Source organism: Sus scrofa, chromosome 14 (assembly GCF_000003025.6).
Source record: "Sus scrofa isolate TJ Tabasco breed Duroc chromosome 14, Sscrofa11.1, whole genome shotgun sequence".
In the NCBI taxonomy this organism is placed as follows: Eukaryota; Metazoa; Chordata; class Mammalia; order Artiodactyla; family Suidae; genus Sus; species Sus scrofa.
The window spans coordinates 68,580,993-68,606,215 of record NC_010456.5 but is presented as its reverse complement, the minus strand read 5'-3'; positions in this window follow the sequence as shown (position 1 = coordinate 68,606,215).

Sequence of the window (25,223 nt, the reverse complement as noted above, 5' to 3'; positions counted from 1 at the left end):
TTATGAGCTGTTTATATATTTTTGATGTTAACCCCTTATGGGTTATATTATTTGCAGACATTTCCAACGTATATTCTTTTCATTTTGTCAGTACTTTCCTTTGTTGTGTAAAAGCTTTTAAGTTTAGTTCGGTCCCCTTAAGCTTGCCTCAGAAAAAAAGAAAAATCTCAAATAAACAGCCTAGTTTATACCTAAAGAAACTAGAAAAAGAAAAAGAAACAAAACTTAAATTTGGTAAATTAAAAGAAAGCATTAAAAAAAGCATAAATAAATTAGAGACTAAAAAACAAAATAGAAAAGATCAATGAACTATGAGCTGGTTCTTTGAAAAGCTAAATAAAATTGATAAGCCTTTAGCCAGACTCATAAAGAAAAAGAGAGATGGACCAATAAAATCAGAAATAGAAAAGAAGTTAAACCACACCACAGAAATACAAAGAATCATAAGAGCTTATTATGAAAAACTATATGTCCATAAAATGGATAACCTAGAAGAAATGGACAGATTCCTAGAGATATGCAATCTCTCAAGAATGAACCAGGAAGAAATATAAAATATGAACAGACCAATTAACAGTAATGAAATTGAAATAGTAATTTAAAAAAAAACCGAAATGTTGAGTCTAAACATTATTCATCGTTTCTCCTCAGAGTCTTCCAAATAGCCCTATAAAATATGTATTAATCAACTATTTTCCCCATCAAAAAAATGAATTTATCATTTAAAAGTCCATCAAAGAGAAACTTCATCTTCAGGTTTTTCTCAAGACATGTATTTCAAAATGAGGGTGGCAAATAGTAGAGGTTCTGACATATACAAGCAAATTTGAAGAAGCTTTTCTAGAGATAATACATCTAAGTACAATATTTATTTTTATGGCCACACTTGTGGCATATGGGAATTTCTGGGCCAGGGATTGAATCTGAGCTGTAGCTCTGAGCTACACCACAGCTGTGCCAGTGCAGGATCCCTTAACCCACCGTGTGGGGCTAGGGATCAAATCTGTGCCTGAGCTCTGAGCTACACCACAGCTGTGCCAATGCAGGATCCCTTAACCCACTGTGTGGGGCTAGGGATCGAATCTGTGCCTCTGCAGCAACCTGAGCTGATGTAGTCAGATGCTTAACCCACTGCACCATGCAGGAACTCCTAAGTACAATATTTAATTGAAGCTGTCAAAGGGTGGCATTCATGATATAGGGAAAGACTAGGATGCTATAAAAAGTTTAGGTTTTCAAGGCTGCATTTACTGCTTTATGACTTTCAATTAAACTTACTGTAAAAGAAGAAATAACAATTTTATTTCTATTTATTTATTTATTTATTTATTTATTTATTTTGGTCTTTTTTGCCATTTCTTGGGCTGCTCCCATGGCATATGGAGGTTCCCAGGCTGGGGGTCGAATTGGAGCTGTAGCTGCCAGCCTATGCCACAGCCACAGCAACATGGGATCTGAGCCACGTCTGTGACCTATACCGCAGCTTATAGCAATGCCGGATCCTTAACCCACTGAGCAAGGCCAGGGAACAAACCTGCAACCTCATGGTTCCTAGTCAGATTCGTTAGCCACTGAGCCACGATGGGAACTCCAATAATTTTAAATATATATACACCCAGCATAGGAGCAGCATGATATATAAGGCAACTACTAACAGCCATAAAAGGGGAAATTGACAGTGACACAATAATAGTGGGGAACTTTAACACCCACTTACAGTAATTGACAGATCATCCAGACAGAAAATCACCAAGGAAACACAGGCCTTAAATGATACACTAGACTAAATAGACTTAACTTCTCACCGAAAAGCAGCAAAATATACTTTCTTCTCAAGTGCCAACTTTCTCCAGGATAGATCACATCTTTGGCCACAGATCAAGCCTTGATGGATTTTCAAAAATTGAAATCATTTCCAACAGTTTCTCTAATCACAATGCTATGAGACTAGAAATAAACTGCAAGAAAAAAAATCAGCAAAAAAACACAAACTCATGGAAGCTCAACAAAGTACTATTAAATAACCAATGGATCATTGAGAAATCAAAGAGGAAATTAAAAGATACATAGAGACGAATGACAGTGAAGATACAACAATCCAAAACCTATGGGACACAGCAAAAAGCAGTACTGAGAGGGAAGTTTATAGCAATACAATCTTATCTCATGAAAGAAGAAAAAATGCAAATAAACAACATAACCTTACACCTTAAACATCTAGAGAAGGAAAATTAGATAAAGCCCAAAATTAATAGGAGGAAAGAAATCATAAAGATTAGAGCATAAATTAATACCATAACGATAAAGAACACAATTGAGAAGATCAGTGAAACCAAAAGTTGGTTATTTGAAAAGATCAACAAAATTGATAAACTTATATTGAGACTCAACAAGAAAAGGAGAAGGTTTAAATCAATAAAATTAGAAATGAAAAAGAAGTTAGAACTGACAGTGCAGAAATACAAAGGATCATGAGAAACCACTATGAGCAACTGTATGGCAATAAAACAGACAGCCTAGAAGAAATGGACAGCCTAGAAGAAATGGACAGACTCTTTCAAAAGTACAACCTACCAAGACTGAACCAGAAGAAATAGAAAATATGAATCAACCAATCACAAGTACTGAAATTGAAAACATGATTTAAAAACTTGCAAAAAACAAAAGTCTGGGACCTGATGGCTTCAAAGCTGAGTTCTACCAAATGTTCAAAGAATTAACACCTCTTCTGAATTTATCCAGAATTGCAGAAGAAGGAACACTTCTTAGCTTATTATATGAAGCCATCATTACCCTGATACCAAAATACCACAAAAAAGAAAATTACAGGCCAATATCACTGATGATAATAGATGCAAAAATCCTCAACAAAATATTATCAAACTCATACAATTACACATTAAAAAGATCATACGCCAGGATCAAGTAGGAATTATCTCAGGGATGCAAGGATTCTCTAATATCTGTAAATCTATCGATGTGATACACCACATCAACAAACTGAAAAACAAAAACAAAAATATCATCTTAATAAATGTAGGAAAAGCTTTTGACAAAATTCAACACCTTTGGAATGAAAATTCTATAAAATTGGATTGTGATGATCATTGTACAACTAAATGTAATAAAATTCATTGAGTAATTTAAAAAATTCAACACCTATTTCTGATAAAAACTCTTTTTTTTTGTTTTTGTTTTGTTTTGTTTTGTTTTTTGTCTTTTGTCTTTTTTGTTGTTGTTGTTGTTGCTATTTCTTGGGCCGCTCCCGCGGCATATGGAGGTTCCCAGGCTAGGGGTCGAATCGGAGCTGTAGCCACCGCCTACGCCAGAGCCACAGCAACGCGGGATCCGAGCCGCGTCTGCAACCTACACCACAGCTCAGGGCAATGCCGAATCGTTAACCCACTGAGCAAGGGCAGAGACCAAACCCGCAACCTCATGGTTCCTAGTCGGATTCGTTAACCACTGCGCCATGACGGGAACTCCTATTTCTGATAAAAACTCTTTAGAGGATGGGCATAGAGGGGAAGTACCTCAAAGTCATAAAAGCTGTTTATGATAAACCCACAGCTAACATCATTCTCAATAGTGAAAAACTGAAAGCATTTCCACTAAGATCAGGAACAAGGCAAGGATGTCCTCATTCACCAATATTATTCACCATAATCTTGAAAGTCTTAGCTATAGCAGTCAGAGAAGAAAAAGGAATCCAAAATGGGAAAGAAGTAAAACTATCACTCTTTGCAGATGATGTGATTCTATACCTAGAAAATCCTAAAGTCACTACCAGAAAACTAGTAGAGCTCATCAATGAATTTGGTAAAATTACAGAATACAAAATTAGTACACATAAATCGATTGCATTTCTACATACTAACAATGAAATATCAGAGAAATTAGGGAAACAATCCTATTACCATTGCATCAAAAAGAATAAAATACCTAGGAATAAACCTACCTAAATAGATAAAAGACCTGTACTATGAAAACTATAAAACACTGGTGAAAGAAATCAAAGAAGACACAGATAGATGGAAAGATATACCATACTCTTGGATTGGAAGAATCAGTATAGTCAAAATGGCAATACTACCTAAGGCAATCTATAGATTAAATACAATCCCTATCAAATTACCAATGACATTCTTTACAGAACTATAACAAAATATTTTAATATTTGTATGGAAACACAAAAGACTTCAAATAGCCAAAGCAATATTGATAAGAAAAAATGGAACTAGAGGAATCCAGTGCCCAGATTTCAGACTCTACTACAAAGCTACAGTCATCAAAATGGTATGGTACTGGCACAAAAGCATTAATATAGATCAGTGGAACAGGATAGAAAGCCCAGAATTAAACCCAAACACCTATGGTCAATCTATGACAAAGGAAGCAAAAACACAGTGGAAGAAAGATAGTCTCATCTTCAAGTGATGTTTGGAAAACTGGACAGCTGCATGTAAGAGAATGAATTAGAGCATTGTCTAACACCATACACAAAAATAAACTCAAAATGGTTTAAAGACCTAAATGTAAGGCCAGACACTATAAAACTCCTAGAGGAAAACAGGAAGAACGCTCTTTGACATAAGTCACAGCAACATCTTGTTTTATCTACTTCCTAGTATAAAAACAATAAAGATACAAATAAACCAATGGGACCTAATTAAAATCAAATTCTTCTGCACAGCAAAGGAAACCATTACAAAAAGAAAAAGACAACTCACAGAAGAGAAAATTTTTTCACAATACTCAACCAAAAAAGGTTTAATCTCCAAAATATGCAAACAACTCATATAACTCTACAACAACAACAACAAAAAAAACAACCCAGTTGAAAAATAGGTAGCCTAAATAGGCATTTCACCAAAGACATACAGAAGGCCAGCAGGTACATGAAAAATGCTCAACATCACTATTTATTAGAGAAATGCAAATCAAAACTATAGTGAGATATCACCTCACACCAGTCAGAATGGCCATCATTAATTGTAAATTGTAATTGGTACAACCACTATGGAAAACAGTATGGAAATATCACAGAAAACTAAATATAGAACTACCGTATGACCCAGCAATCCCACTCCTGGGCATCTATCCAGATGAAAATTTAATTGACAAAGACACATGCACCTCTATGTTCATAGCAGCTCTACTCACAATAGCCAAGACATGGAAATAATCTAAATGCCCATCAGCAGGTGAATGGACTAGGAAGATGTGGTACGTATACACAATGGAATACTACTCAGCCATAAAAAAGGGCCAAATGATGCCATTTGCAGCAGCATGGATGGAACTAGAGACTCTCATAGTGAAGTAAGTCAGGAAGAGAAAGACACCATATGGTATCACTTATATGTGGAGGCTAAAATAGGCAAAACGATCTATCTATGAAACAGAAAAGATCGTGGACATGTAGGACAGGCTCATGTTTGCCAGGGGGCGGGGAAGGTAGTGGGATGGATTGGGAGTCTGGGGTCAGTAAATGAAAACTCTTGCGTTTGGAGTGGATGGGCAATGAGACTCTTGTATAGCATACGGAGCTATATCTCTAATCACTTGTGATGGAACATGATGGAAGATAATGTGAGAAAAAAATGCATGTATGTATATGACTGTATCACTTTTCTGTACAGCAGAATTGACAGAACTTTGTAAATCAATTATAATGAAATCTCTAAAAAAAATAATAAAATAGCAATAATGCCCCTGAAGTAAACAAACAAACAAACAAACAAACAAACTCACTCATTGGATACTGCTTTACTGTCAGTGAAACAGTGATAAAATGAAATAATACTACTGAAGTAATAACACTAATAAGAGGCAGATATTTTGGTCTAATTTTGGTTTATTACCTAATATGAGCTGGTCTCAAGTTTACTACAAGCATTATTTTTATTAATCCTTATTAAGCTTAGAAAGGAAATATTATTTCCATTTTTATATGGGGGAATATAAATTTCAGAAAAAGAAACAGGGCCCAGTAAATTATGCAACTTTTAAAATATGACAGATTATAAATTCTGTGGAACATTATGCTTCATTGTCTCCATCTATCTCATAGTGATAATGAAAGAATTACAATGAAAAATAAACAAAAAAAATAACACTGAAAAAAAAAGAAATGCTTTGTACTCTATGAAATGTGTACAGATTTAAGAAACACTGGCATTAAATTACTATGTTTTATTGTATTATAAATACCTCATGGGAGATGTTGAGCTTATAACATTTTTATATTATCATAGTCCTTTTTGTTATAGATACTGATTAAATTTATTAGTGGAATGGGAGGAAGGAAAGGTGAAAGAGAAGTATTAATGTGAAGTAGATTGTTGGAGAAAGTAGAAATACCTTTAAGGCTGAATCATAGGAAATTTCCATTTTCTAGGAAAAGACATTAATTAAATGTAAGTTCATGTTATTCAAGCTAACAAAGTAACACATTTTACTCAAATTTTAAAAAAATATTTTAAGTTGAGCAAATGATTTTATTTAAGAACAAACACACTCTGTCTTATGTTATAGCCAAGTATAAATACTGTGGCAGTTATCTTTTTCTGTGTAACACCTCAAAACACACTGGCCTAAAACAACAATTTCTGATTTCTCACAATTCTGCCTTAAACTCAGCATTTGCATGTTTATTTAAAAATTCTAACCGAAATCTGAAGTTTCTTTTGTTAGTTCATCATTATTTTTCCATTTTTTTATAATATGCACATTTAAAAGGGAAACAGAACCCGAATTAGTTGACATTATCAACAATATTCTTGAAATTCCTTTTAACTAAATACACAAGTTCCAGACATCCACTTTTATAATTTTATTCACTACTGGTGACATTCTTTACCATTTGTCTGCCTATACAGGGTGGTGTGGGTCTCCTTTTCTTGCCTTTTTGGTCTCTTCAGCAGCTTTCTCACTGCCCTGCCAGTTTCTACTAACAATCTCCTTGTCATGCTCCCATCTCCATTCCTGCCCAGTCCCAAAGCCAATGCCAAATATTTTAGGTTGTTGCAAATGTTAGTACTTAATCCTGATTTATAGTGTTCAAGTCATGACTAATAGCAATAGCCATTATTATTTCATTGTAATAAACCATCTAAAATCTACTTAGAACAACTGATTGTTTCGTAATTCTTCAGATGCCCTGGTAGGTTTTCTGCTGATTTCTCCTGGACTCCTTCATGTGGTTATAGTCAGTTGGAGATTTGTCTGGGCTGAACCTCGCTCACATTTCTGACTTTTCAGTGCTTGCAGTCTGCTGGGGTCTCTTGATTTCTCTCCACATGGTCCATTCTCCAAGAATTTAGAAAGAGGTTTTTATTGTATGGTGAGCTCATGATTACAAGAGACAAAAACGAAAGCTGCAAGGACTCTTTAAATCTAACTCCATACTCCAACTTCCCCTGCATTTTCTATTTTCTAAAGCAAGTTGCATGGCCAGCACAGATTTGGGATTAGAGCAGCAAACTGAACTTCTAGGTGCAAGAAGTAGAGTCGAGTCACATTGCACACGTTGCAGAAGCACTTGTTATAGCCATTTGCAAACAGTCAACCTGCGATGCCAACTCAAATATTATCTCCAATATGTTCTTTAACCTGTTCATTATACAACTACAGTGAATTCAGAGGTTAGACATTTATTAGAATCAATGATGATATTTGTAAATACAGTTATATAAACACCATTTACTTTACTTGTATATGAAGTTCACAGCTTAGTAGACAGGCAATTTTAAAATAATTTAAAATGAAAATATCTGGTTTTAGCTCCTATTTTCATTTAAATTTCCCATTACATTTCATATTTTGGTAAATGTACTCTACTAACATGGATTTGTAGCGTATAAATTCCTTGAGATCACAGACTCTTACTGCTGCATGTGTATGAGGCAAATATATATGAAGCTGACAGTGAAGACAAACTACTCTTTTTTTCATCTGAAAAACTTGACTTTTTAGTAAAAATTTGCAAGTTACCTCTGTTGGAGCACATGACTTTCTTGTCTTTTGGTAATATGTATACATATGTATATGTGTGTATAACATTAATTTATCTCTTTTAGTGATATTTATTCATGTATATATACATACATATATACACATATATATACACATTTTGGTGATGAATATACACATGCATATATACATATTTAACATAAGCTTATAAAATTAATTTAAAAAAATAATTAGTGACATGAAAAGCAATTATAGAACCTTTAATACATTATATCTGCCTGCATTGTTATGTCTGCTTAGTGACTATATTATCATAATGAATCCATTTAGAAACATGTTATTCTTGCTTTTTAGAGAACAGATTTTATGAGGAACACCTGATACCAAAGATGTTATAGTTATGAGCTTTATATCCTGAGTAAATTCTTTTTCTCCAGCTCCAGAAATTTAATGTAGTTCAGGCCATTATCATTTCCCACTCTATCCCTTCTCACTGTCATTTGAAACAGTCTTAATTTTCTCAAATTCATCGTACTGCAAAGTACTAAATAATTTATAGCAGTAGATCTCAGAGTGGTGTTACTGCCCCTCCAGGGGCAATTTTTAGAGGCTATCATGTCTTCTGATAGAAATATGCCTGAGAATTTACATATAACAATGAATATTATTTTTATACAAATTTCTTCCCTTATATTTGATTTTTGGTTTCAGTTATATTTTGCATTGGCATTTTATTATCCATTTTCTAGAGGTATAAATAAGTACAATAAAATTCAGCAATATTGAATATGCAATTTGATGAATTTTACAAATGTACAGGTATGTAACCACTGAGAATATCATGAATAAACATGGCTGTCACCTCAAAAATTTCCTCATGCAATTTTGTTTTACTAATCTCTTCCCCATCCCTGATTTCTGGCAACCACTGATCTGCTTTCTGCCACTTCACTTCCACCAAAATGTTTGGCATTGTGTGACCCACAGTTTGTTTTGGATTTATACAGTACAATGTGTATATATGCAAGTGGTGAGAAAACAGATCATATCAGGAAGAATCTTAAGTGACATGCTTAACGTTTTTGCTAATCTTGAAGGAATAAAGAGCTGTCAGTGGATCTTTAAAGAGCAAGATTCCTGATACAGTTTGCATTTCCAATTCTTTCAGGGCAGGGGGAGAATTGATTGTTGAAATATGATGCTGGAGGTAGCATAATAGTCAGAAGCTGCCGCTACAGTTTTAGTGAGGGATGATGAAACCTGAACTAAGTTATTAATAAGAGGAAAGGAGTAGCAGACTGTTCTATATGGTTCTAGAAAGTGCAGAAAAATTGAATGTCAAAAGTGGAAACATGGGTAAATCATTATATCCAGGATTTTGGCCTCAAAAACTGGATAGATATTAAAGCTGTTAACCCAAAAAATAAACAGAGAGGTGTAATTGAGGTATAGAGAGAGGATGGTAGAGTTAAGCTTAGATCATACTTAGTCTGTAGTAGCTGAGAAATGTTCCAGTGAAAATGTGTAATTGTTTCCAAGACCATGAAAAATGTCTAGATTGAAGTTATGCATTTAGAATTCACAAGTATATATATATTGTGACTTTACATATATATATATATATAAAGCAATGTAATTTGCAGTACTATTCTGCTAACAAAATTTAAGCAAAGTGTACTTCCTCTCCTATATTTTTTTCTTGAAGTTAGAAATATCTTCCTTTTGTAGTATCTGTGCTGTTTGCTTCTTCATATCCCCTTTTACTTGCACTTACCTTGTCAAGGCTTTGATTATTTCTAACATATACAACCACAATAACTTCGTCACACCTCCCTGAAGTTCCCCACCTAACACAACTTAAATACTGCTGTCACAGGTTTTATACTTTCTTTGCTATTTACCTAAAAGTCTCTTCTAAGCATTAATTTGTAAAATTTGTATCCACCTTACAAAATCTAATTCCAAAGATCATCTTTAATCCTTTTCTGTTTCTATTCCCACACGCAACAACATGCTATTTCTTTCTTTGAGCCTGCATAGCATTTTAAAAAATACTGCTTATTTTATACCTATTACTCACTTATAATTAGTTATACATACTTCATTAACCCTCTTTATTATATTATAAAGCCATAAAGCATATGGTTTGGGCTTTAACCTCTATATTTACCACTGGAGCACAAAAATGCTGCTGCTTTGTATTTAGGAGGCACTCAGAAATATTCATCCATGAACAATGGTAAAAATGTTTTATACATTTAACATATTGACCAAATATAACTGGTCCTACTAGGGCTCCCTAATTCAGAACATTATCTTTTAAAATAATTATTGACATCTAACATGCTTTAAAATGAGAACTACTTAAATAGTTATCAAGGGTGAAGTGGGGACTCTAAATTATGAATATTGGTTAAAAATACCAACAGGAAATTCAATACCTAGGCCTGTAATTTGACTTCATAGTTCTTTATAGATTTTTATGTGCTCAAATTACAGAGTAAAAACCAAGATTCATAGTTTTTCCTTTTGATGACTTTTAAACTAATTCCCATGTTCCTAATTCAGTAATTTAAACTCTGGATAATTTTGTATATAGCACATTGGACTGCAGATATCTTGGACTACACAAAGTCTTCTTGTGACTAAAGTCAAATTTAAATTAAGGATAACCACCCTTTAAAAAGTTCTGATTCAAAATTATAATTATCAACAGTGGGAATAACAGAGTATAGCTGTTTTCAAATGCTATTGAGACAGTCCAGAATGGTCCTTACATTTTTATTTATTATTTATTTATTTATTTATTTTATTTTTTTACAGAATGCTCCTTAAATTTTTAATTATACAATGCTAGAATTTGTTTCGATCATAAAAGATGGCATTCTTGGCTGTTCATAATATGGGTTAAATAGTCAAGAATGTGAAAATTAAGACTATCTAAGAAATAAGACAACCATCTGTACTCAACCATTTAGGTACTATGTTACCTAGAGATTTGAAGATAGTCCAGAAGATCTCTTTTCATATTCTGGATGCCATGAACTGTTGGATATTTAAGCCAGCTATGCAAACAACAATAATACCTTTTAAAAATATTTATGGTAAGATATAGATTATGGAGTGAAGAGCTTTAGGAAAAGGTAAACTGGAACAGCCTCATAGAATGGCAGAGATAGAATGAAAGAATGAAATAGAAGAAACTGATTGAAATACCTAAATTACCTAAATCTCAGATATTCCAGACAAATACTGAAAATGTTCTAGCATTAAAAAATAAATATTTAAATTATTTTGATGAAAAATATTCAGTACTTTTATTTTAGTAATATTCAAAAGCAATAAATATACATACTTTTATTTAATTAGTATGAAAATTAACATCATTTCTTTACACTTCTAGATCATAGATCTAGATAATATCTTTATCCAAGGCCTTGTTTCTCCATCTGAAAAATGATCTGAGATTATTGCTGAAGACAGATTGAAACAGCAGCTGTGAATCTTATAGCATAGATAGTAATGTGTATCAAAAATCATTACCCACTTAATACATTTACATAGCATAACTTCTGATGCTCATCCTAAATTTAGGAACAAAAAAAATACATTTACAGATGAAAATAATAGACATTTTATGTCCTTTCCTTTCATAAAAAAAATGTTGGATGAAAACATCGCTTTGCTTCTTCAGATATGATAATTAGCCCTAAATTTTTTATATCAAATTGTTTCAGCTCTTTTCAAAAAATGCTTAAATAATTAACATCAATATGATTGATAACTTTGTTCATTATATCACGTAATGTTCGTAGGAGCTTAAATTAATTAACACAAAATATTAATTATGTTTTGGGTCCTCTTGTTCTGACTCTACAGTTTACTTATATGTTGTTCATTTTATGTATCTTTCACTGTTTAATAGGACAATGTCTCATTTTACTAAGTCTCTGTGCTTCAAAAATATGTTATTAGTGACTTAATCAGCATGGACAGGTCTTTTCTATGGGCTTCAGATGAAAGCCTAATATTCTCCTACTCATAACTCAATAACTACCTGATCATATTCTCTGGATAAGCTAATTCCAGTATCTGCCAAATAAGAATCTAAATTTTATTTACTTTATTTATAAGGTTATGGCATTATAATTGAGGTAATGTAAACAATGTGTTTTTTCATGACATAAATAAGCTGTCATCATTAAAAATGTGTGTGTGTGTGTGTGACTGGGTCACTTTGTTTTACAGCAGAAATTACCACAACTTTGTAAATTAACTATACTTGAGTAAAACTTAAAAAAAATGGAAAAGATAAAATCTCAAGAAAAAACATGGGTGATATAAAAGGGAAAAAGAGGCACTGAAATAAAATAAATACAATTTATCAATGAGATTTCCTGTAGGAATCCTTTTACTGTTATTCAGTGATGTTTGTGAAAAGATTTAAATTTGGATTGAAAATATAAGGAGACTTAGGTTGTAACCAAAGAGTATGTTCTATTATACCATGACCATTTCTGCCAGTAAGAACAACACTTCCAAGATTCTTTTATAAAATCAGAGTCAAGCTGAAAATAGGCAGGCATATTTTATATATTTTTATGTGCTACATATTTTAATAAATTCAGCTTGATTTGACGGTAGACTATAGGAGAAGAAGCCAATAGGTATGGATTCAATTTCTGGTTCTACATTTTTTGTTTTCCCTTTGGAAAATTTCAGACTAAGAGAGAAGTGGCAAAAATAATGAAGAGAGTTCTCATATACCCTTTGCCCAATACCTTCATATGTTAACATCTTACATAACTACAGCATACTTATCAAAAAATTAAGAAGTTAACATTGGTATATCATTAACTAATCTACTGATGTTACACAAATTTCTACAAATTTTCCACTGCTTTCTCAAGTGCTTTTTTTTTCTGTTCCAATGTCCAGTGTAGGATGCCACATTTTGTTTATTTATTTATGTATTTATTTTGCAGCCTGTAAGAAAACCACTTTATTTCTTTCTTTTTTTATATCATGATTTTTATTGTTTTCCATGATAGCCAGTTTATAGTCTTCTGTCAATGTTCTACTATACAGCATAGTGACCCAGTTACACATATATGTATACAACTTTTTTCTCAAATTACTATGCTCCATTATAAGTGACCAGACATAGTTCCCAGTGCTCAACAGCAGGATCTCATTGCTAATCCATTCCAAAGCCAATTAACCCCAAGCACCCCATCTATCCCACTCCCTCCCCATTGCACTTGGCAATCACAAATCTATTCTCCAAGTCCATGATTTTCTTTTTTGTGCAAAGGTTCATTTGTGCTGTATATCAGATTCCAGTTATAAGTGATATCATATGGTAGTTGTCTTTCTCTTTCTGATTTACTTCACTCAGTATGAAAGTCTGAAGTTCCATCCATGTTGCTGCAAATAGCATTATTTTGTTCTTTTTTATGGCTGAGTAGTATCCAAGTGTATATATACTGCATCTTCCTATTCCAACCATCTGTCGATGGACATTTGGGTTATTTCCATGTCTTGGCTATTGAGAAAAGTGATGCAATGAACATGCGGGTTCATATGTCTTGTTCAAGGAAAGTTTTGTCCAGATATATGCCCAAGAGTTGGATTGCTGGGTCATATGGTAGTTCTGTGTATAGATTTCTAAGATACCTCCATACTGTTCTCCAAAGTGGTGGTACCACCTTATATTCTCATCAACAGTGCACGAGGATTCCCTTTTCTCCACACCCCTCCAGCATTTATTCGTGCACTTATTAATAATGGCCATTCTAACTGGTGTGAGGTGATATCTCATGGTAGTTCCGATTTGCATTTCTCTAATAATCAGGGATGTTGAGCATTTTTTCATGTGCTTGTTGGCCATCTATATATCTTCTTTGGAGATATATCTATTCAGATCTTTTGCCCATTTTTCCATTGGGTTGTTGGCTTTTTGCTATTGAGTTGTATAAGTTTTTTCTATAGTTTAGAGATTAAGCCCTTGTCAGTTGCATCATTTGAAACTATTTTCTCCCATTCTGTAAGTTGTCTTTTTGTTTTCTTTTTGGTTTCTGTTGCTGTGAAAAATGCATGTAAGTTTGATTAGGTCCATTGGTTTATATTTGCTTTTATTTCTGTTGCTTTGAGAAAACATTCATAAGGTTGATGTCAGAGAATGTTTTGCCTATGTTCTCTTCCAGGAGTTTGATGGTGTCTTGTCTTACATTTAAGTCTTTCAGCCATTTGGAATTTCTTTTTATTCATGGTGTGAGGGTATGTTCTAGTTTCATTGCAGCTGTCCAGGTTTCTCAGCAGTAACTACTGAAAAGACTGTCTTTTTCCCATTTTATATTCTTTCCTCCTTTGTCAAAGATTAATTGACCATAGGTGTCAGGGTTTATTTCTGAGTTTCTATCTGTTCCATTGGTCTGTATTCTGTTTTGGTTCCAGTACCACACTGTCTTGATGACTGTGGCTTTGTAATATTGCCTGAAGTCAGGGAGACTTATGCCTCCTGCTTGGTTTTTGTTCCTCAGGATTGCTTTGGCAATTCTGGTCTTTTGTGGTTCCATATAAATTTTTGGATTGTTTGTTCTAGTTCTGTGAAAAATGTCATGGGTAATTGGATAGGGATTGCATTGAATCTGTAGATTGCTTTGGGTAGTGTGGCCATTTTTACAATACTAATTTTTACAACCCAGGAGCATAGAATATCTTTCCATTTCTTTACATCTTCTTTAATTTCCTTGGTTAATATTTTATAAATTCTTGTCATAAAAGTCCTTTACCTCCTTGGTCAGGTGTATTCCCAGGTATTTGATTTTCTGGGGTGCAATTTTAAATGGTAGTATACTTTTGTATTCCTTTTCTAATATTTCATTGTTAGTATACAGAAATGCAACTGATTTCTGAATGTTAATCTTATAGCCTGCTACTTTGCTGAATTTGTTAATCAGTTCAAGTAGTTTTTGGGTTGAGTCCTTCGGGTTTTCTATGTATAGTATCATGTCATCTGCATACAGTGACAGTTTTATCTCTTCTCTTCCTCTTTGGATACCTTTTATTTCTTTTGTTTGTCTTATGGCTGTGGCTAGGACTTCCAGTACTATGTTGAATAACAGTGGTGAGAGTGGGCATCCTTGTCTTATTCCGGATTTGAGTGAGAATGCTTTCAGTTTTTCTCCATTGAGATTATATTTGCTGTGGGTTTGTCATAAATGGCTTTGATTATGTTCGGGAATGTTCCTTCTATACCCACTTTGGCGAGAGTTTTGATCATGAATGGATGTGGACTTTGTCAAATGCTTTTTCTGCATCTATTGAGATGATCATGTGGTTTTTGACTTTTCTTTTGTTAATGTGGTGTTTGACATTGATTGATTTATATATGTTGAACCATCCTTGTGCAGCTGGGATGAATCCCACCTGGTCGTTGTTTATGATCTTTTTAAGATGTTGCTGGATTCGGTTGGCTAAAATTTTGTTGAGAATTTTTGCATCTATATTCATCAAAGATATTGGCCGATAGTTTTCTTTTTTGGTGGTATCTTTGTCTGGTTTTGGAATTAGGGTGATGGTGGTGTCATGGAATGTCTTTGGGAGTGTTCCCTCTTCTTCAAACTTTAGAAAAAGTTTAAGGAGGATGAGTTCAAGTTCCTCTTTGTATGCTTGGTAGAATTCACCTGTGAAGCCATCTGGTCCTGGGCTTTTATTTGTAGGGAGTGTTTTTATGACATATTCAATTTCATTTCTAGTGATCAGTCTGTTCAGTTGATCTGTTTCTTCTTAGATTCAGTTTTGGCAGGCTGTAAGTCTCTAAAAAGTTGTCCATTTCTTCTAGATTGTCAAATTTGTTGGCATACAATTGTTCATGTATTCTCTCATGCCTTTTTGTATTTCCGTAGTATCTGTTGTGACTTCTCCTTTTTCATATCTTATTTTGTTTATTTGGGTTTGTTCTCGTCTCTTCTTGGTGAGTCTAGCCAGAGGTTTGTCAATTTTGTTTACCTTTTCAAAGATCCAGCTCTTGGTTTTATTGATTTTTTTCTATTGTTTTTTGAATCTCTATTTTATTGATTTCCTCTCTGATTTTTATGATTTCCTTCCTTCTGCTGACCTTAGGTCTTTTTTGTTCTTCTTTTTCTAATTCATTTAGGTGGTGGGTTAATTTGTCAATTTGAGATTTTTCTTCTTTTTTGAGGAAGGCCTGTATTGCTATGAACTTCCCTCTGAGCACTGCTTTTGTGGGGTCCCATAAATTTTGAGTGGTCGTGTCTTCATTATCATTTGTCTCAAGGTATTTTTTTAATTTCCTTATTGATTTCATCATTGACCCATTGGTTTTTTAGTAGCATGTTGTTTAATCTTCATGAAGTCGGTTTTTTCTCATTTCTTTCCCTGTGGTTGATTTCTAGTTTCATGCCATTACTGTCAGAGAAGAGACGTGAAATAATTTCTATACTCTTAAATTTGTTGAGGTTAGCTTTGTGCCCCAGTATGTGATTAGTTTTTGAGAATGTTCCATGTGCACTTGAGAAGAATGTATATTCTGTTTTTTTGGATGTAATGTCCTGAAGATGTCAATTAAGTCTAACTTTTCTATTGTGCCATTTAAGATCTCTGTTGTCTTATTAATTTTTCTGTCTAGAGGATCTGTTCATTGGTGTGAATGGGGTGTTAAAGTCTCTTACTGTGATTGTATTCCCATCAATTTCTCCTTTTTTGTCTGTTAGTATTTGTTGTAAGTATCAGGGTGCTCCTATATTAGGGGCATATGTATTGAGGATTGTAATATCCTTTCTTGAATGGATCCTTTAATCATTAAATAGTGTTCTTCTTTGTCTTTCTTTATGGCCTTCATTTTAAAGGCTATTTTGTCTGATATGAGAACTGAAACTCCTGCTTTCTTGTCTTGTCCATTGGCATTAAACATCTTTTCCCACCCCCTCACATTCAATCTATATGTGTCCTTTGCCCTGAGGTCAGTTTCTTGTAAAGAGCAGATTGAAGGTTTTTGCTTTTTTTATCCAATCTGCCACTCTGTGTCTTTTGATTGGAGCATTCAGTCCATTGACATTTAAGCTGATTATTTATATGTATTTATTGCCATTTTAAACTTTGTTTTCAAGTTGATTCTTTGTTTCACATTTCTTTTTTTGGTTGGATGGTCTCTTTGTTTTATGCTTGAATTCTTTTCTTTTCAGTTTTTGTGAATGTTATGTTTGGTTTTGATTTGTGGTTGCCCTGTTTTTTAAGTATGTTAACCCCTACCTATATCTGCTTGCTTTAGCCTGATAGTCATATAGGCTCAAGCACATCACTAAAATAAAAAAAGAATCTATATTTTCTTACTTTCCTTCCCACATTGTATGATTTTGATGTCCTTTTTTTTAACATCTTCATGTTTAGATATGTATGCTGGCATATTTAAGTGATTGCTTTCCAATAGTGGTTTCCTCCATCCTGATTCATCTTACTTTTTTTTTTTTAATTTATTGACGCCCCTTCAGTATTTCTTTTAGAATGGGTTTGTTATTGTTGTACTCTATTAGCTTTTGTTTGTTGGAGAAATTCTTTATTTCCCTTTCTATTTTAAATGATATTCTTGATGGATAGAGTATTCTGGGTTGCAAATTTTTTCCTTCCCGCACTTTAAATACATCTTGCCACTCCTGTGTGGCTTGCAGTGTTTCTGTAGAGAAATAAGCTGAGAACCTTATGGGGGTTCGCTTATAATTAAAGGTTTGCTTTTCTCTTGATGCCTTTAGAATCCTTTCTTAATCTTTTGTGATTTTTATTATATTATGTCTTGGTGTGGGCCTGTTTGGGTTCAACTTGTTTGGAGCCCTCTGTGATTCCTGTATCTTGATATCAGTAGTCTTTAGATTTGGAAAGTTCTCAGCCATAATTTCTTCAAATATATTTTCAATCCCTTTTCTTTTTCTTCTCCTTCTGGAATGCCTGTTATACATAAGTTGGCCTGCTTTATACATCCCATTGGTCTCTTATATTGCTTTCATGTTTTTTCATTTGGTTTTCTGTCTGCCCTCCTGATTGAGTGATTTCCATTATTCTATCTTCCAAATCACTAATTCATTCCTCTGCATTATTCATTCTGCACTTTAGTGCCTTTAGCTCAGTTTGCATCTCTGCAAATGAATTTCCTAGTTTTTCTGTGTTTCTCCTTACATTTTCTAGTTCCTTTATAAAGGAATCTTCATTACTGTTCACATCCTCAATTGATTCCTCCAGTATTTTTACTATCTCCCTTTTGAACTCAGCGTCTGTCAGACTGCTAAGTTCTGTTTCATTGTTGACTGCTTTAGGTGAATTCTCTTGTTGCTTTAACTGGGAATGGTTTCTTTGCTTCCTCATTTTGCTTGTGTTTTTCTTTTTCTATGAATTTGGGGAATCCAAACTCTAGTCTTAGAAGGTATGAAGGTAATGTTAACCTTTGATAACCTAGTTAAGATAGTATTTGGCAGGTTTCTCTATTCTAAAGTCACTGTTTTCCCTTCTTCCACTCTATTCTTTCAAAGTGAGCAATTAAGTCTAACTTATATTCAAGGGGAAAAGTTTTTATCAGCCTCCAGGATGAGGGAATCTCTTTCTACATTATTTGGAGTTCTTTAAGACAGATTTATAATTCTTCACCATTGATCATTGATTTGGTTGAATTATTTATATGAGTATAGACCCACAAATATTTATTTTATACTTTGAACTAAAAATCAAAAATGTGTTCTTTTGTTGCTCAGATTGTTTTAGTTTGGGTGACTGGGAGTTCTTTCACAATGGTTGCTGTGACTGTTGACATGACCTATCTTTTTTTTTTTTTTTCTTTTTCTTTATTTTTTTTTTAACACTGCTTATACTTCTTACTATCTACTAATACAAAATACTGTAGGCTCATATTGTATTTTCCCTACCCTAATCTTGCTACCAGTCATTTCTCCTGGGTCTGGTTCTCTTTTTAAATATTGTTTGTCAGGAAGTTCCCTGACACAACCTGGAGTTGTGGCTCAGTGAGTTATGAGCCCAACTAGTACACACTGGGATGTGGGTTTGATCCCTGGCCTTGCTCAGTGGGTTAAGGATCTGGCGTTGCCATGATCTCTGGAGTCACAGACATGGCTCAGATTCCAAATTGCAGTGGCTGTGGTGTAGGTCCATAGCTGCAGCTATGATTCAACCCCATATGCCTTAGGTGCAGCCCCCCGAAAAAGAAAAAAATATATACATATATGTATATTCAGTTAACCACTTTAGATCTACATTATTTACATTACTGTCTTTGTTAAATAAACATATTCTAACAGAATTCAGTGATCTTGTATGGGTCATAGGCCTTTAGAATTCTACTAAAAATATGTAGTCTCTTTTCAGAGAAGCACATGTGCACATATAAAATATTGTTCAAAAATTTTCAGAGATGTTTATGCAACTCTTAGGACTGTTGATGAATAATCTGTAAGCGTCTGCACAAAATGACACCTAATGTCCTTTAGTACTCTAAAATTCACTGAATATAATGGTTTTCTCCTAGAATCAGTAAGAAGTTCATCCATTTTCATATAAGATCATACTGAATCACCAATAAGAGGTTTTACCCAAGTGAATTTGTAATATTTTACATAATTTCTGTGAACTTGATTTATTCATTTTAGAATTGAGCTACTAATCCATGCTTCAAAGAAAGGTGACAAAGTTTAGTTGAGTCAGAATATATTAATTGATTTAAAGAGACACTGCCACACAAGGACACCCAGGAAATTGGGCCTCGACACTGTTGCGGTTGTAATAATGCACCGATCCCAGTTTTGTAATCTTAAAACCAGATACTGGTAATCTATTTTTCAAAAATTCAGTCTTGCAGTTGTTAGAGGCCTAAAAAGTGATCTCGTGCTCCAGAACAACATCTTACCTGGCCCTGGAATCTATTCCATAATTACTCATTGCTGTGTGGTCCTCTAGTGTATATTTAAGCCCCATGACTAGGGTTCTCCAGTTATTGATAACTGTATCTCATTGTCACTCACATCTAGTTTTCAAGTTGTGCTTTCTTACACTAGGTTAAAATCAGCCCCCTAATACATTATATCTGTTGAATCTTAGATCTTCCTTCTGGAATAAATACTATAAAAGAAATATATTTCTTGCTACATGTAAATACTTCATAAACAATGTTGATTTTTAAAAAGTATTGCTACAATTTTCATAACAATGCATTGAAATAATTCTAGTAGCCTCGTTATAATGACTTTTTAGTAGGTTGTCATTTTATTATCAAAAGTTGAGAGCAGCACATGGTTTGGGAGTATAATACCAATCAGAAATAAAGAATTACTCTCAGTCTTATTATTTCAAAAAAAAATCTATGTATACCTATTTTAGAAACAATGAAGAAACAATAAGTGATGGTCATTTTCATGTTATCAACTTGACTGGACCATTGGGTGCCCAGACATTTGGTCAAATCCTCTTGTCTGTGAGGATGTTTAAGAATTAGATTAGCATTTGAATTGGTAGACTGAATAAAGCAAGTTGCCCTCCCTAACGTGGGTGGGCTTCATTCAATCTGTTGAATGTATGAGTAGAATGAAAAAGATGGCCTGCTTATAAGTAAGATGAGACTCCTCTAGCTTGACTGCCTAAAACTGGTGCATCAACTTTTCTTCTTAGAAACTGCAATTCTTTCCGAATGTCTTCCTGCCAACATCCAGACCAGAGCTACACCATCAGCTCCCCTGGGTCTCTAACCTGCCAATTCCCTCTGTTTATCTTGAGACTTGAAGCTTCCATAATTACATGAGCCAATTCTTTATAATAAGTTTCTTTCTGTATATTTATATATCTTATTGGTTCTGGTTCTGCAAATTGTGACCAATCTACTATCTAAATCATTATTATCTGTGTATCCCCTAGATGATCAAAGGTGGTGTTAGTGGTCTTATTTTTTCTAAACCTGCAACAGAACTAAATACATAGAACTATGCATTTTATTAGTATACCAGTTTATGATTATGGATTACAAAAGTCTTAATGTCCAGGAAATCTATAATATATCCCATTCTAAAAATAAACACAAAGTATATGTATGTTAACTATGGAGAAATACTTGAATATACCTAAGCAAATCTGTGCATAGAACCATAGAGAGATATAAAACTCTAACCCATTTGACGCATTATCAGATGGTGCTGATTAAAGTAGGCTTCAGAATAATCAAATAAGGGTAAAATTATGTAAATATGGTGAGAGAGAAAAAAATTTAACAGGTTTAAAGTAATTAAGTTCTAGGAAATAAGCACCATCAAATTGTATTTCCCATACGAAACATTTCTGGTAGAAAGATCCATGCACTGTGCTTTAAGAAATAACATTTTCATTCCTGGCCCAACTACTAACAGTTTTTTTAAATCTTAGAACAATCTTAACCTGGATCATATCATATTCATATAGTGAAAGGCATTTTTAAATGAACACTAAAACATTTTGCTAGTTCTGAATCTCTTGGGAGAATAGTGGACTTTTGCCAGGCTATACTTAATTTTAGAAATAGATAAGACATTTGGCCAAACATTTTATTTTAATTTTCCTCTATAGCAGTGAACACAATTTCATCTATATAGGTTAAGCTTTTCCAAATATATATACATTTTTTGGAAAAATATATTGTACTATTTTGGAAAAAAAATTGTACTATTTTTCTCCAAACTATTTTCATCCATTTTTTACTGTCTATAAATAAACTGGACATACGTTTCTCCTATTTCTAAAGGCATTAAATATTTTATGAAATATGACTAACCACATCCGGCTTAGATAATTAGTACAAAGAGAGGAGAATTTGTCCCAGATGAATTGAAGTCCTTGAGAGCAAGAGCCATGTTTTTTTTTACCCAGTGTCTGTTAAATGGGCTCACTTTTTGAAATATATTTAGCAACAATAACGCAGAATCCGGATCCGAGCTGCATCTGAGACCTACATGATCTCACTGCTATGCCAGATCCCTAACCCACAGAGCAAGGCCAGGGATAGGACCCACATCCTCATGGATCCTAATCAGGTTCATTAACTGCTGAGCCACAAAGGGAAATCCCTTATTTGGTCTCTTTTGAAAACATTCTTGTTCTTAAAATTCTATTCACTTCTCCCCCATAATTCCCCCCTTTTATTAAATCATGCCATTTCAAGCTCTTCTCCTTCCACAGGAAACAGAGATCTCCCAACTCTAAAATTTTTGAGTGGTTACTAATCCATTTCTTAGAGGAGATATTATCTGTGAATATATTAAATTTACAAATGTATTCATTGAATTTTCAATGTTTTTCACCTTCATTTTTATTATTGAATTTACAAATTTTATCCAAGCATATAAAAGTATAAGCAATAATAAAACTATAATGAAAATACATAAATCAGTGATATGATCATAATTACAATATGCTTAATTGCTCCATATTTTTACTCTGTGTCATTCTGATTCATGTCTATGGTTGCTCAAGTACTGCACACTTTACTTAGGGATATTTGATCTGCTGGTTTGTGTTTATACATGGGTTGTTAAATATTTGTCAATCATTCTGTGATATCAATAGTAATAAACAACAGTTTTCTTCCAGTATAAACTAAACAGTGCTACCACTAATGTAATTATAGATGCAAGCACCAGATGTTTGAGCTAACCTGTACAGTCATATGCATAGGAAATTAACATACTTCATCAAGCTTTAAAATCTTGAAAATCTCCTAAGAATCCTGTAAAAGATTAATTGTAAAAGATGTGGATCAAGTTCTGCTGATGCCTGGATAAGATTTTTGGCTGTCTTCCAAAGGAAAGCCCACAGGGTAGCAGTTCCTAGGTGAATTTACTATAGTTTAACTTGAGGCCATGCAGTTTGAAGGCTAAGAAACCTGATTCGTCATCACTCCAGAGAGTCTATCTTCGTTGAAGGGCAGACTTACTAACTCGCCTCACAGAGACTGAAATGCAAAGACTAGAATATCAATATATTAATTTACATGGAGAATTATAAATTCTAAAGAAGGGGTAGATGCTAGAGTACTCTATCCAGTGAATTCTTTCCCTATGGATGACATAGATGGCAGATGAAAATTTAATAGCATGTTGCTTAGTGAGCCACCATCAACAATAGAAGGATTCATTTTCATTTTGATGGTTAATGCTGCCAACCTGTTACATTTATCTCCACAATAGAGATATATTTGTCTGACACAAGTAAAACATTTAGGCCAAGATGGATAATAACCAGTCAGGAGTTTCTTGTGTCTCATTCTCTTTTTTTCTGTAATTATAGTTGTTTGCCTATAACCTCCTTTTTATTTTTTCTTTAGAAAGACCTAGGAGTAATTTATGTATTGTCCTGAATATATTATTTATATATTGGTTTAATTATTCAGTTCTAAGGTAGTGATTTGACTATAAGATTCTTGGGACCACATTGTTTTTCAAGCTATTCTTATTGTTATTTTTTCTCTTTTTTTAAAATTACAGTTTATTTACAATGTTCCAGTTTCTGCTGCACAGCAAAATAACCCAGTGATACATATATATATAATTCCCTTTCTTATATTATCTTCCATCATTGTCTATGCCAAGAGATTGGATATAATTCCCTGTGCTGTATAGTAAGACCTCATTGCTTATCCATACTTTGTATCTTCCAACACCAAACTCCCCATTCATCACACTATCACCCCCTCATTGGCAACCAAAAATCTGCTCTCTATGTCTGTGAGGCTGTTTCTGTTTTGTAGATATGTTCATTTGTGCCATATTTTGGATTCCACATGTAAATGATATCATGTGATATTTGTCTTTCTCTTTCTGACTTCACTTAGTATGAGAAACTCCAGTTGCAAACATGTTACTGCAAATATCATTATATTGTTCTTTTTGTTGCTGAGTAGTATTTCATTGTGTATATGTACTACAGCTTCTTTATCCATTCATCTGTCAATGGGCATTTAGGTTGTTTCCATGTCTTGGCTATTAATTATGAACAGTACAGCAATAAACATAGGCGTGCATATATCTTTTTGAATGTAAGTTTTTTTCTGGATATATGCCCAAGGGTGGGATTGCTGAATCATATGGTTGCTCTATATTTAGTTTTCTGAAGAACCTCCGTATTGCTTTCCATACTGGTTTTGCCAATTTACATTCCCATAAACACTGAAGGAGAGTTCCCTTTCCTCCACATCCTCTCTAACATTTGTTATTTGTAAACTTGTTAATGATGGCCATTTTGACCACTGTGAGATAGTACCTCACTGCAGTTTTGACTTGCATTTCTCTAATAATTAGTGATATTGAGCATCTTTTCATGTGCCTATTGGCCATACATATGTCTTCTTTGGAGAAATGTCTAGCTATTTTTAAATAAATGCAAACTCATGATTCCATATTACTTCCAAGCATTTATGAGTCCCAAATGAATGTACCTTCAGAACATATCTTTTGGTTTTCCTGAGTTTCTTGTCATAGATTTTCCAGTTCAAGCATCATGTCTATATGGGTTTTAGACAAATTACTCAAATTTAAAAATACTGAGAATCAAACTATACTTTTTTTCCAAAAAAAAGATATTTCTTTTTTCTTATTCCCTTAAGTATTGGCATGTATCTCTTTCCTCATTTAATAGAAAGGTATATTAAGATGTTCATCAATTACAGTGTTTGTGGCAATGTGTTATTTCTTCTATAGACTTTCTCTTTAATATCATCTACTCTATGATATATCTATGGAAATACTGAGAATTTAAGGAACTTGCCTAAGGAAATATAATCTTGCATATTGTACAGTAACACTTTATGCCCACTTTTTCTGACTCCAAAGATATTAATTATACTTTTATGTTAGAATTCTTCCTGACATCATCATTACTTCACCAATCACCCAGACTGGCTTCATTAAAATGATTATCAACTGCCTGTTTTCTCTCATCACTCTTATCTTTTATGTCTCAGGTTATATTTCTGTTTCTTCTTAACCATCGACTTGCCTATTTCCTTTACCATTGCCCCACTACTCTTTTTCATCATCTTCTACTTAGACCCTAATGTTATTATCCTATCTTATGCTATTTTCTGTAGTCTGAAGGTAAGTTGGCTTCCATTATGTTATATTTAGTCATCTCAAATTTATATCAGATCTTGTTTTTCTGGCTTAAACTCTCAAAGACATCCCATGGATTAGGTATTTAGTATGGCTTATATT